The following is a 15,555-nucleotide window of genomic DNA, read 5'->3' as shown; positions in this document are numbered from 1 at the left end:
GTTTGAGAGCTGTTGCTCAGTGGGGGAAAACATAAAAGACAGTCTGCTGTGATTCTTCCTCCAGCCCTGTGCTCTGAAAATACTTGTGTGCATTTCTCATCCATCACCCTATCCTGAACGATGCTCAGACAACTCAGTGATGCCCAACATGATAGTTAAGAGAGTCTGTGCATCCACCAGCCTCTCCTTCCTTCCCTCACCTTCCCCCTCATCCCTCCCTCAAAAGAAAAGGAACCCATTTCTCAGATTAAAAAGAAAGTTCATCCAGCCTCAGTGTGCATAAGATTTGTCACCCAGGCTGCTTTGCTCAGAAATGAAAACATAAAGATGTGTAAACAACAAGTAACCTCAAAAAAGAAATGAGCATATATAAAAAAAAAGAAGACAGTTATCAAATATGCATTTGTTTATCGCAGTCAAGTTTTATGATTCAAACCTGATTCATATATATTTTATGAAGAGAATATCCATTGTGGTGGCAAAATTAAATGTATTTTGAAACTTGTATGTGACATTTATCTATCTGCTCTATCAGAAAAAAGTTGTCATATTCATTCAGACATATATTACTTTTTCAATTTCCTGTCAGTAATGTTTTTTTAATGTTCTTTAGGGTGAGACCACAGGATTTCTCATTTCTTACAATAAAGACCACCACTCATTAGAATTATGTTGATGAGTTTATGCCTAAAAAAGTTGAATCACTTTTTTTTTTAGAGGTGAGCAATTTGCACTCTTATCCATGACAATCATTGTGGTGGTTTTTGTTTTTTGTTGGTTTTTTAAAAATTTTTTTAGAAAATATACAGAGTGAGGTAGAGAATTGTTGGCTCTTTTTTTTTCTTTCCTTCTTTTACAGATGTTCATCATATAAACCACAAATTTCATGATGATTCAGGTTCTATTGTGAGCCACAAGAGATAACAAAGATAGTACAAGTATTGAAACTCCTTATCATGTATCTTTCCTACCAAAGGGATGACTTTGACAGAAAGTTCATAGAAACCCAGCGCTTAAGAATAAACAGCACTGTGCAGCATGCAAGGCCAGTGGGTCATAGTTAGAGAAGAAACAGAAACCAATTAAAGCGAGTTAATTGACAAGAGGCTACAGCTCCTATGCAGAAGACTGGCTGGAGGGGTGCAAAGTGGAGATGCCAACTTCTTTCTTTGAGTTGCTATTAAAGCGACACTGTAATAAAAACCTTATCTCAGGTCCCATACACTCAGTGCAAGTCCCGTGACGGATGTTGAAGTGCCCTAGTTAGAAAGGCCATTTGATTCTTATGGGTTTATTTTGATAGGCTAGTAATGACAACGTCTGGAATTCAGACTGAAGTACGCTCTTCGGTAGTAAAAAATGAGGAGAATTCCATGAGCAACATTTGAGTTTCATTTCTGAACAAAAGCAGAATATTTGGAATCAAATTAGAGGATGTGCCTCCCCTTTTAAGCCTACATAACATTTGGGAATTAACACAAATTTTAATAGTATTTGGCAAAGCTTGCAATGATTATGATGGCCTAGCTTCAAAAGGCTGTTGATCACTTTGGCTTAGACACGTATCTAAAATTATTTGAACACAGGAAACTTAGGATACTTTTTAGGACAGAAATTCTTATGGGATAAGACTCTCTACTGACCTTTGTAGTATCTGCTACTCGGAGCTGTGCTGGCAATACTTTCAAGCTGGCCTGTGGTCTGAGGATTTAGTGCAACTCTTTTCTGTCCTAACCAAAACAGCAGGGTAAATGCCCAGAGAAATGTAAAAAGTAATCTATCAAAGGGAGAGATTTCTTCCTCACTACTACAAGCTCAAAGCTTTTTTTTAAGCCAGAGAAACCTCAGAGACACAAAGTCTTCATTTATGCACAACTGATTTCTAAATAACATCCTACAGATGGAATACTTAATCTTACTTGAAAGATGCTCAACAGAAAGACCCTCCCTTCACATTGCTATCCATGATTTAGTTAAAGTATCAGTAAAATTAAGTACATTTTAAATAATTCAAACAGATACCATTACCTTGGTCTCTGGCATCCTGCTTTATTTATTCAGGAAACACAAAGAAGCAAGCAAGCAAAACAGGAGCACAATTTTCAGAAAAACTGAAGAGTGGCTCCAGACTCATCCCAAAAATACGGCAGGTCAGCCAGTGCTGAGTTCTGTGTGGCCATCATCAGCTGCAACCAGGATCTGAGTTAGAACTCCTGAGACCACCATGGGGAGCTTAAGGATAACATTACCAAAAGGACTCAAGTCCCATTAAAAACAGCTGGTGTGTGGTATTCTAAGGATGGAATTTGTGTCATTTAATGTTAGCCACCTAACATTACAAGTCCAGTTGTAGATGACCATTCAGCTCTCTCAGGTCCATGTAGAGAGTGAGGAACCTCTGCAAGGTGATTCATCTCAGCCTAAAATGCATGCCTGAGATCAGTGAGATGTTTTATTTCCAAGAGCGCCAATTTCTTTCAGCGATGACAGAGAACACTAAGCAGCTAGCTTAGATTTGATGAAGCCTAAGCTAAATTTCCTGTTGTTAAAATTATGGAAAATGAATACAATTGCCTTTTTATTGACCATTTGAATATCTCAGCTGTATAAAAAAGGAGGATAAAATAATTTTTTAAAAATGCACAGAGGCTCTCTCCAGGGAAGAGGCTCAACCTTTTTTGTTTGTTTGTTTGGGTTTTGTTGTTGTTTTGTTTTGTTTGGGGGATTTTGTGTGGGGTTTTTTGGACTTAATGAGTTACCATTAAAAGAAGACAAGGCTTTGAGAAGACCCCACTGGTTGAAAAGCTGTTCAGCACATGCACAAAATGAAACCTGCTTGACCATCCCTGTCTATCACAAATATAAACACGGAGGCACAGATGATTCACTTAAATGACTTCAGCTCGACTGGTAATATCTTGATACATTTCACTGGGGAGGGTATAACTTACACAGCTCTTAAAAAGTAAGTTTGAAAAAAGGACACGGCAATGACTGTGGACTGAAGATTTATTAGAAAGATTCCCTAACCATCTCTTAGAAGTCAAATTTCCATGTTCTGTGCAAACTCAGTGAGAAATTGCCTTCTTGACATGATGCTCATTTATCTCTCCTCACTCGGTGTTCTTCGAGAGCTCCTTTTGCATCATTTGTTGGGTAGTATGAGGCCGATTTAAACATTTCTACATTTGTGCTGTTGCCAGAGACCATAGTGATTTAGTGAATCAGGCATGCATCATTCATGTTTCTTCCCTCTTCTCACTGCATATGTTTTTAAGCAGAAATAAAAGGCAAGAGGGAGCCAAAGGTACAACTTGCCTCAGTAAATGGATTTTAGGAGGGGCCCTTTCTATTGATGGATCAGGTTATGAGAATTTGAGCTTGACTAAGTAATATTTATCATTTATATTCTTATCTGTATTCGGAAAAAAAGGGCTTTTGTTGTAGCACACTTAATTGTGACATTTTATTCTCAAAACACAGGATGAAATACATTGTTGGTTAAGAACTTCCATGTAAGCAAAGCTCTAACTATTCATCATTGTATATAAGAGAAGCATGTAGGTATTTGAACAGGTAAATGTTTCTGTTTATTACTGACAGTATTTCTAGGTCAGTAATCTAACACTCAGATTTTAAATAATTACTCTAGCTGACAAGTTGGCAAACAGCTTCTCTAGATTTTGTCCTGTACTCCATTCCAACACCCCATTATACTCTGATAAAGACTTAGTTTGTGATTGCAGTTTCAGAACATTTCCAATCAGCTCTTAGACTTCATAGATTAGAATCGTATCAGCGCTTCCTCTGCCTTTCTGTATCTGGTGAACTGGGCATCAGGAAGTTTTATTCTCTTTAGACCTTTGTGAAGAAAACTTCAACATCTTAACTTTTCTAAGCAGTCATTAAACATTTAAACACAGTCTCCAGGCAGGTTTTGGTCTTGGCTGTTGTGGCAAAAATTCTCTGATGTGGTAGAGAAGAATGTGCTGCTCTTTGCTAATGCCAATTACATGCTATTCTCGTTCAAAGGAGGGGACCTTATAATTTATCTACCCTCTGTGCTGCCCATATATTCTTCCTGCTTTGGCAAAAGAAGCATCTTTCAACAATGCCCATAAACAACTTCTGTTTTCAAATTCACCTGAGAGCAAAGATAGGTGACTGTCTCCTACAGGTGCTTTTACTTGAACAGTAGGTGTGACAGCTGGGATGTTTCAGTGTATCAGAACCATGAGAGACATATTCTTGGATATAAACATAGACTATCCAGAAGAACAATATATAGATTTAAACATATAGAGTGGTGCACTGTAGGTGCTAATAATAATAATAATGAGAGACTGCACATATAAAACCCATACATCAGTATCTGTACAGTTAAAATTAACAGATCTATAGTGCAGATTCCAGAAGATGTGATTTAAACACCTAAAAAGGGAAGTCACCTCCCAAGACTTTGGAGGGGGCTGTGGAGGTGATGTTCATAAAAATGAGACACATGTCGAGAAATAGGCAGACCATGCCATCCTGGGAACAGGGGCTGGGAAATCTTACCCATGCAGTTCTGCTAACAAACCTCAATTTTCATAGAATCATAGAATCATTTCAGTTGGAAAAGACCCTCAGGATCATCGAGTCCAACCATAACCTAACTTAACTCTAGCACTAAGTCATGTCCCTAGGAACCTCGTCTAAACACCTTTTAAACACCTCCGGGGACAGTGACTCCATCACTTCCCTGGGCAGCCTATTCCCATGCCTGACAACCCTTTCTGTGAAGCATTTTTTCCTAATATTCAATCTAAACCTCTCCTGGCACAACTTGAGGCCATTTCCTTTTGTCCTAAAATTCTTGAACTTTTAAATACTTTGGCCTTTTGTGCAGAGCTGCCAATACTACCAGTCTACATGGTACCTCCTAGTAGTACAAGGGCAGAGTGCTAACACGCAGTGTCCTTTAACTCCCACTTTGCAGTAATTCACTACATATCTTGGTCAGAAATTGAACCCTTAAAAAAATACAGGCCTAGTTTTATTCCTCAGTTAATAGATTGCAGACAGTTATGACCTGTGTACAGTCATGATTACATACTTCTATCATTACACTAGAGACAGATCTGAGGTAAAAGGGGGCAGCACGGCATCTCCCATGTCAAGATGAGAAGGTTTAGTTTACTTTCATTTGTCACCAGAATAAAGGTTCAACAGGTCCCAGAGACAGAAGCGTGACTCAAGGAGTTAATTAAAATATTTGTAACTTGGGGTCCCTGTGGGTATTTCTGTCTTGCCTGAGGATATGAGCATGAAGGTCCAGGCAAGCGTTATGTAAACACATGCAAGTGTTCATGTAAGTGGGGAGTAATTCAGCTGAAAAAAAAAGTAGGCATCTACTCTATTTGAAATGTGTTAAGATTTTTTCAGGATATGGCAATAAGACTTTGAGGGAAGAACATTTTTCTGGATTGGCCACAGGAGGCCTAGTGGAGTATTGTATAATACAATATCTACAATGGGACTAAAGACCTATGTTCAGCTAACTGAATCCCAGATACAGGTGTGGCAAAGAGCTGTCGTCAGGAAATGAAAATGGCAGAGAGAGGGGAAGCAGGACAGGAATGAGGGAATTGGATACCTTGGGATGTCTGGGGATCTGTCACTGACATTGGCACCAGGTATCTGTCCATCTGTACTCCTGTTCCCACATGATTTTATGCTTCCACTTACAGAAGGAACCGAGAGAGCAAAACCAGGACAGGTGACAACAAGCTAAGGCTAACAAGAAGAACCGAGAAGGAAAGAAGAGGGAAAGTTTATCACGGCAAATGGTGCTGATTCCCCCTCAAAGCTAGTGCACTGCATGAGCCTCGTGTCATCTCTTCACTTTGAGGCTGTCTGTCTATCTGTGCTATCAGGTAAGACATATCTCAGCTTAATGCACAGCCTGCAATGAAGAGCGTGGATTGGGCCTCTGGAGATGATGACTAACAAGTTCAAATTAAACTTTTTTTTTTTTTTCCTAGTTGGGCTGCAATGACCTATTTATACAATTTCTTTCTTGCTAGCTAGCTTTTTTTAACATTACAAGATGTACCTGGCCTCTCTCATCTCGCTCTAAACTGTCTCCCTGATGTCCTGATCACTCTCTGATCTATTTCGCTATCTGCTGGGTGGATGCTAATATGACATATCCAACCTCTAAAACAAACCATTTATTTTGAAACTTGGCGATGTCAGAGTATTTGATGCCTCAAACATTAAAATGAATGTATATTTGGATATTGGGTACATCATGTCTTGATATTAAATTATCTCCTGAAAGGTGGATTGATTTTTAAACTGGCAGGATATATGTATTGCTTCCTTGAACCTCTAGTGTGAAGCTAGACATGAGGGTAGACTAGGAAAGGTTCTCTATGAAGCAGAGACAGAATTGCTCAAGGGTTATGAGTGTTTTCTTTGTATTAATAAATTCTTTTTTGTGCTTAGGGAAAGAGATTCTGTCATTCTCTTCCATTATTATGTGACAATAAAACATTAATCTTCTATGAGAGATACTTATCCTAGAGATAATATTTAATTAATGTGCAAAGAAGGAAGTTTAAGTGAAAAGGGTACTTTAAAAATCATATATATTTAATAACATTGGCATAGATATTTCAAAGTCCTTTTTTTCTTTTTGATATCTGGGCCATTTGCATACATACACGCTGAAGCCTAACACTGTCAGTATCTGAAGAAAAATGACAAACTGAGATATACTTTTAGAAAGATAGATTAAGTGTCCATTCATGGTTAGGACTGTGATTTTTTCTGCTTGAACTTTCCCTGCCACTGTTCACAGACACAACACACAGGAAAAGGCATCACACAATTCTTTGAAATACTCTAGATTCAAAACAGAAGACAGAGAATCCTTCCTCCTGCAGGACAGCTCCTGTTCAGGGTGACGCTTGGAAGCTGGTGGGTCTGCACGCAGAAGCCTATGGCTCTGCATCTGGCTGGTTATCACTACAAACGTTACATGAATACAACTCAGTTGTTGGTTACTATCAAACGAGTTAAGTCTTTCTGCAATTTTCTCCTCTTCATGTGAAGACTGCTTGAGGAAGACATATTTTTTCATTTTCAAAATCTTCAGAAGATATTGCTAAAATATTTGGGCTTCTTATCCTTTCACATTTCAAAACAAATACTGCACAGCAAACAGGGTAGCCCCAAATTTCCTTTGCTCACTTGCATCTATAAGACATTGACATATAGATGTCAAGACTGCAGCCCAACAAGAAAGCCAATGGTTTTTATTTGTGCATGAAGATTTATGACTTGTAAGAAATTCCAAACCTTCCCAAAACAACTGCAGTGCTTTACCAGTGAGTCAAGGAACTCAAATATTTATCATTTTACATTATCTTCCACTTTTAACAGAGTGACCTTTGCCCAGATAGCCCTTCTTGGTCTTCTTCTTTTATTTATTTTTTTTCCCCCCCTTTTTTTTTTCCTTTTTTTTTTTTTTTTCTGATATCGATGCCATTTGAGCAGAAAGTAAAATTCTGATATTGGAAAAAAAATTGATATATATGCAGGATAAATTAGATAAAATCTAAATAATACTAAGCACCATCTTACACAAAGAAATATATATATATATATATATATATATATTTTTTTTTTTTTCCCCCCCAGAAATGATGAGGCACGTCTGGAAAGATAATTCAAAGAAACCATCAGATTTGGTCCACTGTCTCCTCTGCTTACCTACAGCCTTCCTCTAGTCCAACACGCAGAGGATTCCCTCATAAGAAGATCTGGACAGTCTAAAGGCGAAATCGCAAATTAAGAATAGTTGAGGAACATTCCTGCGTTTATCATCTGTGGTTTCACCACATTCTGCTGCAAAAGCTAAGTACGCTTCTGTTATCCGCCTTTCTCTAATGCAAATATAAGCAATATGCCTCTCTAAGAAACCCCTTCATAAAGGTTTTTAAATCCACACGAAAACAAAACCTTATAAGAAACTGAAACAAACAAAATTCCTAACAAAGACAGACAAAACCAAATGCCATTATCAAACTTGTGAGTATTCTACAAGCTTCTCCTGGGACGAGGGCCGATTTGTGACAGTCACTAGTCATGTTTCTTAATGCGTCACTGGAAGGTGATAAGATACGATGATAAGGAGAGCAGTGTGAGGACCTCCATAGAGCAGAAAGATTTCATTGACTGTGATGTGTGTCACTGGTGATAACAATGAAAATTTGCCATGCTTATAACCACCTCATGATGCGAAGATAAACAGATTATAGGAGTGGTAGGTGCTTCTTTTAGTTACTAGTTTTTGTGAAAATAGTAGGTAAGCTGAACTAGTAGTTAGCTTTGTTTCCTCCTCCACTCAAAAGTAATTAAGAAAGCAATGACAAAAGGATGTGTATGTCCTATATTTCTGACTTGAAATGATTAATTTAGATTAGTGAATAGCATTTTCAAAAGTACCTAAACGCTTCAAGCTTTTACGGCTCTCTTCAAAGTGTATTTACTCCACATAATACAGCATGTTGCCAAGACCCCAGAGCTAGTAACTAATGAGCTAGATCCTATGTCACCTTGTTGAGAAGCAGAATTAATTAGTATTGCCATAACACCATACTACGAAGGTTTTTGGCTTCTGGGATCTGTGCTAGTCTGTCACTGTCTGAGACATATAAATGTTCTGTCTCTTGGAGTTTGCTTGCAGTGCTCCATTACAGCGCACAGACGTGCCTTCAAGCACTAAGATTCGTAACATTGACTGAAGGAAACTCAGGCTTTTACAGGTATGTAAGTTGCTTTTGAAAGTAAGAGTTAGGCACCTCTGAAGAAAAATCTAGGTCAGAGATACAGAACATTGGCAGAGATCCAGGCAAGAGGCTACAAATCTGGAGTGTGAAGCTCAAAGTAAGATTTGTTGTAAGCCAGATGAAATAAATGTTGGAGGCCTTTCTGGATAGCAGCTGATCATCTTCAAGCTGAAAGAGATTTCACTACACAATTGTCCTTTCCTTGGTGTCTGATTGGGGGCTTCAGTTGTGATTGAGTATGGCTCCAGTATGTGTTTTGCAGCAAGGAAAAAGTTCCACACTTTTCTCAAATAACAGTGTTCCCCTTGCAGTTCCTATTTGCAATAAGTACTATTTGACATATCTTCTCTTGGCCTGGTAGTTTTTTTGAATATTAGAGTCTCCTGTACCAGAGGTTTGACTTCAGCTCATCAGCTGGTCTCCTTCCTACTACTCATGTTCCTGGAGCTTTAGAGGAAAGTGGTGGTGCTTCTGGTTTGAAGCCAGCCTCTTTGTAAAAGCAGGCTGTGAGTTGGTCATACTGCGTTTTTGCCACATTTTTGCAATTGTTGGTTCTTTGGATAATTCATTTCGGAATCTTTTTTACCCTTCCCTTTTTTTTTTTTTAATCTCGTGAGGAAGATTCCCTCCATTAGATATGGTGGCACCAGGGTAGTTCTGAACTCTTTGTTGTTATGAGGGGTTAGTGGAATATCACTTTTCCATGTTGCGGATGGTAACCGTTTTAAATTTCAGCACTGTTTTAAAAAATGTGGATATGGATTTCACAGATGTTCACAATTGTAGGCATCCAAAATTCATGAGTGATCACTGCCTAAAATAGACAGAACAGACTAGCCAGGTCTTGTTTTGGTATAATTAGCCTCACTCTCTGCCCCTGTCCATTTCAATGAAATTACCAATTTGCATGACCTGAGAGTTTGGTTCATACATTTTTACATTTATGCCACTGCGGCTAAAATTGAGGTTAGATGAATTGTACAGTAAAATAAAGACACAGTCAGCAAAAGTATGTTAAAAGAATTATTTGTCTTTTGATTGAAATTCACATGGGAGGTAATTAAACAAATAGCCTCCTCGATGCTCGGCTGTGGGGAGAAGAAACCAATGTAAAAAAAATTCTTCCCTTACAACTGATCTGTCTCATAATATGTGCCCTTTTCTTCCTGAAAACAGGAGAAATACATGTATTCAGCCCAATGAAACTTTGAGGAGGGGGACAGAGACTCAGACTCCACCCAGCAGAAATTCAGTATACTAATATGAATGTCTGGCAAAGGGTCTTCCAAGGAATGTTCTTAAATGCTAATATTATTTGATTATTACAATCCCTCCCTCTAGCTTCTTCCTCAAAATGCGCCTCTTTTATTATCTCAGGCTTGTAATGACATTTCCATAATGTATACCATTCTGATACCACCAACTCAGATCTCTGTCAATCTTAGCCCTGGAAAGTAGTCACTACTTAAACAATTATTGTTTAGATTATTTTGAACACTGTTAGATGTTGTGAGGGCTAAAATACTAGTGGTTAATATGTATTAGAGATGCAGAGCTGAAACAGATGTAACAATGACCACAACCGTTAAGAGAAAAGGCTAATGGACACCACGCACCTCGAGAACAGTATGAATTGCACATATTCAGAAGGACTTTGAAAAGTGTTTCACATTACATGGCCTTGGGCCTCCCAGATCTTATGGGAGAGTTAAAAAACAAAACCAAAAACCACACACCAAAAAACCACACCAAAAAACCAAACTAAAAGAAGACCAACAAATGACCAACATGCTGGTTTTAAGTCCCATGAGGAAGCCCACTATGCATTCCCATTGACAGCTGCCTATTCTATTGGCCAGTGTAAAAAATAACTAGGTTACATGCCACTCTCTATGTATCTTCTTGGAGATGACTATTAATTTGACAATACGAACTTTGACCTGTAGCTGTCAAGCAATTCTTGCATCTGTGGTTCAAGAGAACTGAAAGTTTTATAGGCAACTTTGCATATACATACTGATTTGCTCATCATAGCATACTCTACCAGCAAGAAAAAGAAGGAACAATTGTAGAGTTGAACAATACGGTAAAAAGTGCAATATATTAGTCCCTTTAGTATCTGTACACAAAATTACACTATTGTCACTGAATATGTACTTCGGTGATTTAACAGAAACAGTGTAAATCCCTGTAAAGCTATACACGTCAATATTATAATATCTTATTTCTATTTAGCTGAAAACTGCTCATAATCAGCCAAAATGAAATTGAAATAAAGAATTAACAAAAAAAATACATAATAAAATTGGACTCTGCACTCATTTTTTCTCACTTGTTTAACAAAACTGCATTAAAGCCTACCTTAGACTTAAAAAGTATATTTGCTCTTGGAGGAGAGATAGCCCCAACTGAATATTATCTGAAGAGAAAGAAAATATTACAACCATCTTTTCCTCGCCATTTTGTAATTAGCTTACCCTCCAAAAGAAGGCAATGGCCTTGTCTACGGGAACGGAGCAGTCCCAGCACAGTGGCCTATCAGGTCTTTTCCAGATTGTGGCCTCAGCCACTTTAACTAAGACAAGACAGCTGCTACGTTTAAAATTCTAAACTCAGTTTGCAAGTAAGGCTTACCATGCCAGAAGAAGTAGTTACAGAAAGTGGTGAAAATAATAGTACCTCCATGTACATATGTAATAGTTGGCAGGACAGAAATTCCCTTCTGAATGAAAGAGACTTCAGCACTTTCCAAGCCAGTCCACAATGAGGACAATGCTATTTTTTTAAAATCCTATTCCCCTTTTTTTATTGCACATGACATATTACATTGTATTGTACAGTGTGTGGTGACGAGAAATTCTCTGCTTATTTAATTGTGATCCTTCAATGGATTTGAAAGGGAGTGCTTTATTTCCATTTCTTTAATTTACTAGTTCTTTAGCTGATGATTTTATTAACCCTTGTATTTGAGAACTGATGCTTAACAAAAAGGAAGACGGAAAAAAAGGCCTTTGGCAGTATTGTGAAGGCCTGGAACTGAATAATGCACTTTAATAATGAGGGATAGCGCTATGGCTTTTGCTGATGGCTGTGACCGGCTCTGTGACCTGATTATGTCGCAGAGTGTCAGCAGCTGAGACACTACAAAAGGGAGCGCATCCCATCAAATCTATCTCCATTGTAATCACTCGTGCTGCTGAGAGGCTTGTTAGGAGCAGGGAATCCATCAGGCCTCATTAGCACCATTTACCATCAAGAAGCTCAAAGAGCAAACGTGTGGCCTCTCATCAGAATAATGAGAACCAAAGTACTCCTATTATCTAATTGAATCAACAATGCCTCTCTCTCTGTTTAGTTTCCTGAGCTGCTTGTGGACTATAACTCTCAAAAATTAGTTATTTTTTTGTTAATTGCCAGGGCGGAGCTGTGCTCAAGGTTTTCATATGTAAAGAGCAAGGCATGGGCACAATGAAGCCCAAGTTCCTCCAAGGGCATTCTTAGATTATACTGGTGCCATACCAATTAAATCCACTGTCCAATTAAAGTATGTACCATACAGTTACACCACATTTACTTAGGTTTTCCTGTTAATCTACCGGGAAATAGAATGCCTTGCCCTCTTTAACGACAAGACGGTTCATAATGCCAGCTCCCATCACGCTACTTTTTTACTCTTTACAGCAAAACGTTATTTTGCAATTGCTGAATTAGGAAGTATTTTTCTCCTATTAGACAACTCCTATTCTTCCAAAAAAGAAACTAAACTTACTCAGCAGCCACAGTTAAAATGCATTTGATGATGTTGAAGTCAATGCACTTACACAAATGCAACTGATGACAATTAACCACTATGTTTTAGCCAAGTAGGAAGCTGGCTTGTAGGTAGCACCTATGGAAACAAAAAGCATCGGCCTTGTTTCCCTGTTTCTGTGGTTTACCTCCTATACACGTTTTCTGTGTTTAATAGACATGGTAAAACCCACTCAAAACTCCTGATATTTTCTTTCTTTTCCAATAACAGAGCAAAAAAGAGAAATGACTGGTTGTTACATCTCAGAAGAGCCCAAGTGCAGCAATGGCACTAGGATCCTACTATAAGGGCAGGCTGAAGCCAAGCAGGTAGACAGCTTCTCTTTGAAATCAGTTAATCTGCTGGCAGGGTGGAATCTAGCAATTCTGCTTCCCTGGCCTTCAAATTTAACATATGAAAGCCTACTCCTGCAAACGCTTCCTGGAAAGTGCTGAGGGCAAACAGAATGTAAGCAGTGCTATATGGGCCAACAGCTCTTCATAATACGCCTCTGAAACCGAAAATTTGATTTAGAGTCCTCTACCTGTACTATATCAAATTAATCAGGTGATCTAATAATATTATTCCAATGGATAAGATCCCTTGGCTACAGTGGTCTTGGGGAGCTCTGGTATCCAAAGCAAAAAAAATTTAAAAATAATAATACCATTGTGAATTTAATAACTAAATTAATAACAAATACGCTATATAAATTATTGTTAATATATATATGATTTTGTTACTGTGATTGTAAGAACTCCTAGACTATTGGGAATTAAGGCCATGCCATATGTCACTTAAAAGATCATTTCCCTAAATTTGCCATAGGATCTTGGATTTGACCTATAGCTTCATGTCTCTAGGGATTTTACTGATCACCATATATTTAGCTAGACAGATGGACATTTACGAGCCCTGAATTTCTATAACAGAAGCAGCGTATAATTACTAAGACTGCATGTACAAACAGCCTGGTAAGTCATCCAGCCTTATGTTTGCAGGAGTGAATTTTGGGTGTCACATTTGTGATTCTTTGGAGAGGGGCAATTTTCAACGGGCAGATTCTTAACATGTGATGGAAGTCTGGCTCCTTAGCAAGTCCAAGCAGATCATTCAGAAATGGAGTATCTCAAATTACTATCCACTTATGCTCCCAATTTTGAAGAAAAACACCTTTCGGTTCTTATTCAGTTGCTATAATTTTATTATTTGCAGGGAATGTAATTTAGTTTCTGGACTGTAGTTTAATTACACCAAATAGTCCTGTTTTGTAGACAGCTGGCTTCAGAAGTGTGCTCTAAGCACTAGGGTTTATGCTGAATATTATAAAAATGGGTGTTATATTACACACTTCTTATCAATATTTATCTATATTGTGGCAAGGTCTGCGATACTGATTATAAACCAAGGAACATTTGTAAAAACAAGTAATAAAAAGACAGCCCTTATTCAAAAGAGCTAGGCAAACAGATAGATTCTGTAATTTTATCCAACAATAGGGAAGATTCTTCCTTTCTCTTCTCTTTCTCTGCAACCTGTGGAACTATTGGACTTTACATTATGTGTGGAATAAACAAGACTCAGCCTGAGGGAATCTATAGTTTAATTCAGTGATATCTTCGCAGTAGTATTTTTTTTTAAACTTACAATGAAAGGCTACTCTTCACTTACATTTTCTGTGGAGAACAGGTAAAGGGAAAACTATTGAAAAACTAGCCTGGGTTTCTGTCTTCAGCTCCAACAACGAACATCTTTGATGCCAAGTGCCTCACATGAGTGGCGATTGTGAACCATTTCTGGAGCACAGATAGAAACAAGCAGGCTTCTAGGTTGGAGCTGATCTGACTATGAGTTATAGGTATTATAACCAACTTTTCTTCCAAACCAATACCCCATCCCTCCAGAAATCTTAATAGGCTTTTGAGAGCCTCCATTTAAAGCTGGCTGCATAAAATGATCCTTTGATGAAAAGGGATTGAAACAAGGGTTAAAGTAGACATTGAAAGGTTATTGTAGAGGGCACATTGTTCATACAATCCTCCTTTAATATGTGTGGTGTGCACCTGCGATAAGATGATTCATTAGATAAGGCCTCACTTTGACAAGCTCCATCGTTCAACCCTCGGGGTAGTGATGGAACAATTCTGCACCCACCCAGTAAATATAACAAGGTCAGCATTTTTTTCCTGGGACTTGTATGGTGATAGCAAAGCTCGGGATGCATCTTCGTTTATGTGTTATGTTAAAAAAAAAAAAAAGTGTGCTCCTATAAAGTGTTGCCTTTTATTTTTTAATGGGCCAAAAAAAAGATTTCACCACTGTTCCAATTAAATAACATGGTGATAGAAAATTACCAGGAAAAAACCTGCTCTTCATTTTTTTTTCCCATTAGAAACACTAATAGTTGAAACTAAACTTCAGATTCACATATCATCTAAGCTTCATCATTTCAATAAATGTTTACCAGAGCCCAACATCCACATAAGGACTGTGGATATCACTGTACGCCCAATTTGTAGCATGTAGAATAATGACATTCAAATTACTCAGTTACTAGATCCAGCCATAACTTATATGGACAGATTTGTGTAAGTGACTTTATGTGAAACAAGTAGCTGTGTTAATTTTAGTCCTAGTAAATGCAATAAAGAATGACAGTGGCCACAATCTGAAAGCTACTTAAGCACCTTGCATCAATGGAATTATTTATACATATATATGGATTCAGATGCATATCTTTCTGCATCATATTAAGACTGAAACTGAAATAATTTGCAACAAATAAACAGCTCCTAAGTGCAGATAACACACGATCTCTCTCAGACACGCCATAAATATTGTTCAAGTTTCTGTTTGGAAAATTTTCTTTAAAGCAAAATTTTCTCCCAAATTTGTATTACACACTGGCAGATTCATTGCAAATTGCTT

General features: G+C 37.9%; 1 protein-coding gene across 3 annotated transcripts in view; it reads right to left on the bottom strand.

Moving 5' to 3' along the window:
* The window catches only part of POU6F2 (POU class 6 homeobox 2), a 311,291-nt gene that overhangs the window by 41,049 nt on the left and 254,687 nt on the right, over positions 1–15,555 (bottom strand). The window lies entirely within an intron of this gene.

This window comes from Caloenas nicobarica, chromosome 2, assembly GCF_036013445.1.
Source record: "Caloenas nicobarica isolate bCalNic1 chromosome 2, bCalNic1.hap1, whole genome shotgun sequence".
Classification (NCBI taxonomy): domain Eukaryota; kingdom Metazoa; phylum Chordata; class Aves; order Columbiformes; family Columbidae; genus Caloenas; species Caloenas nicobarica.
Note: the sequence above shows the minus strand (reverse complement) of the source record. Positions and strands in the feature narration are given on the sequence as shown.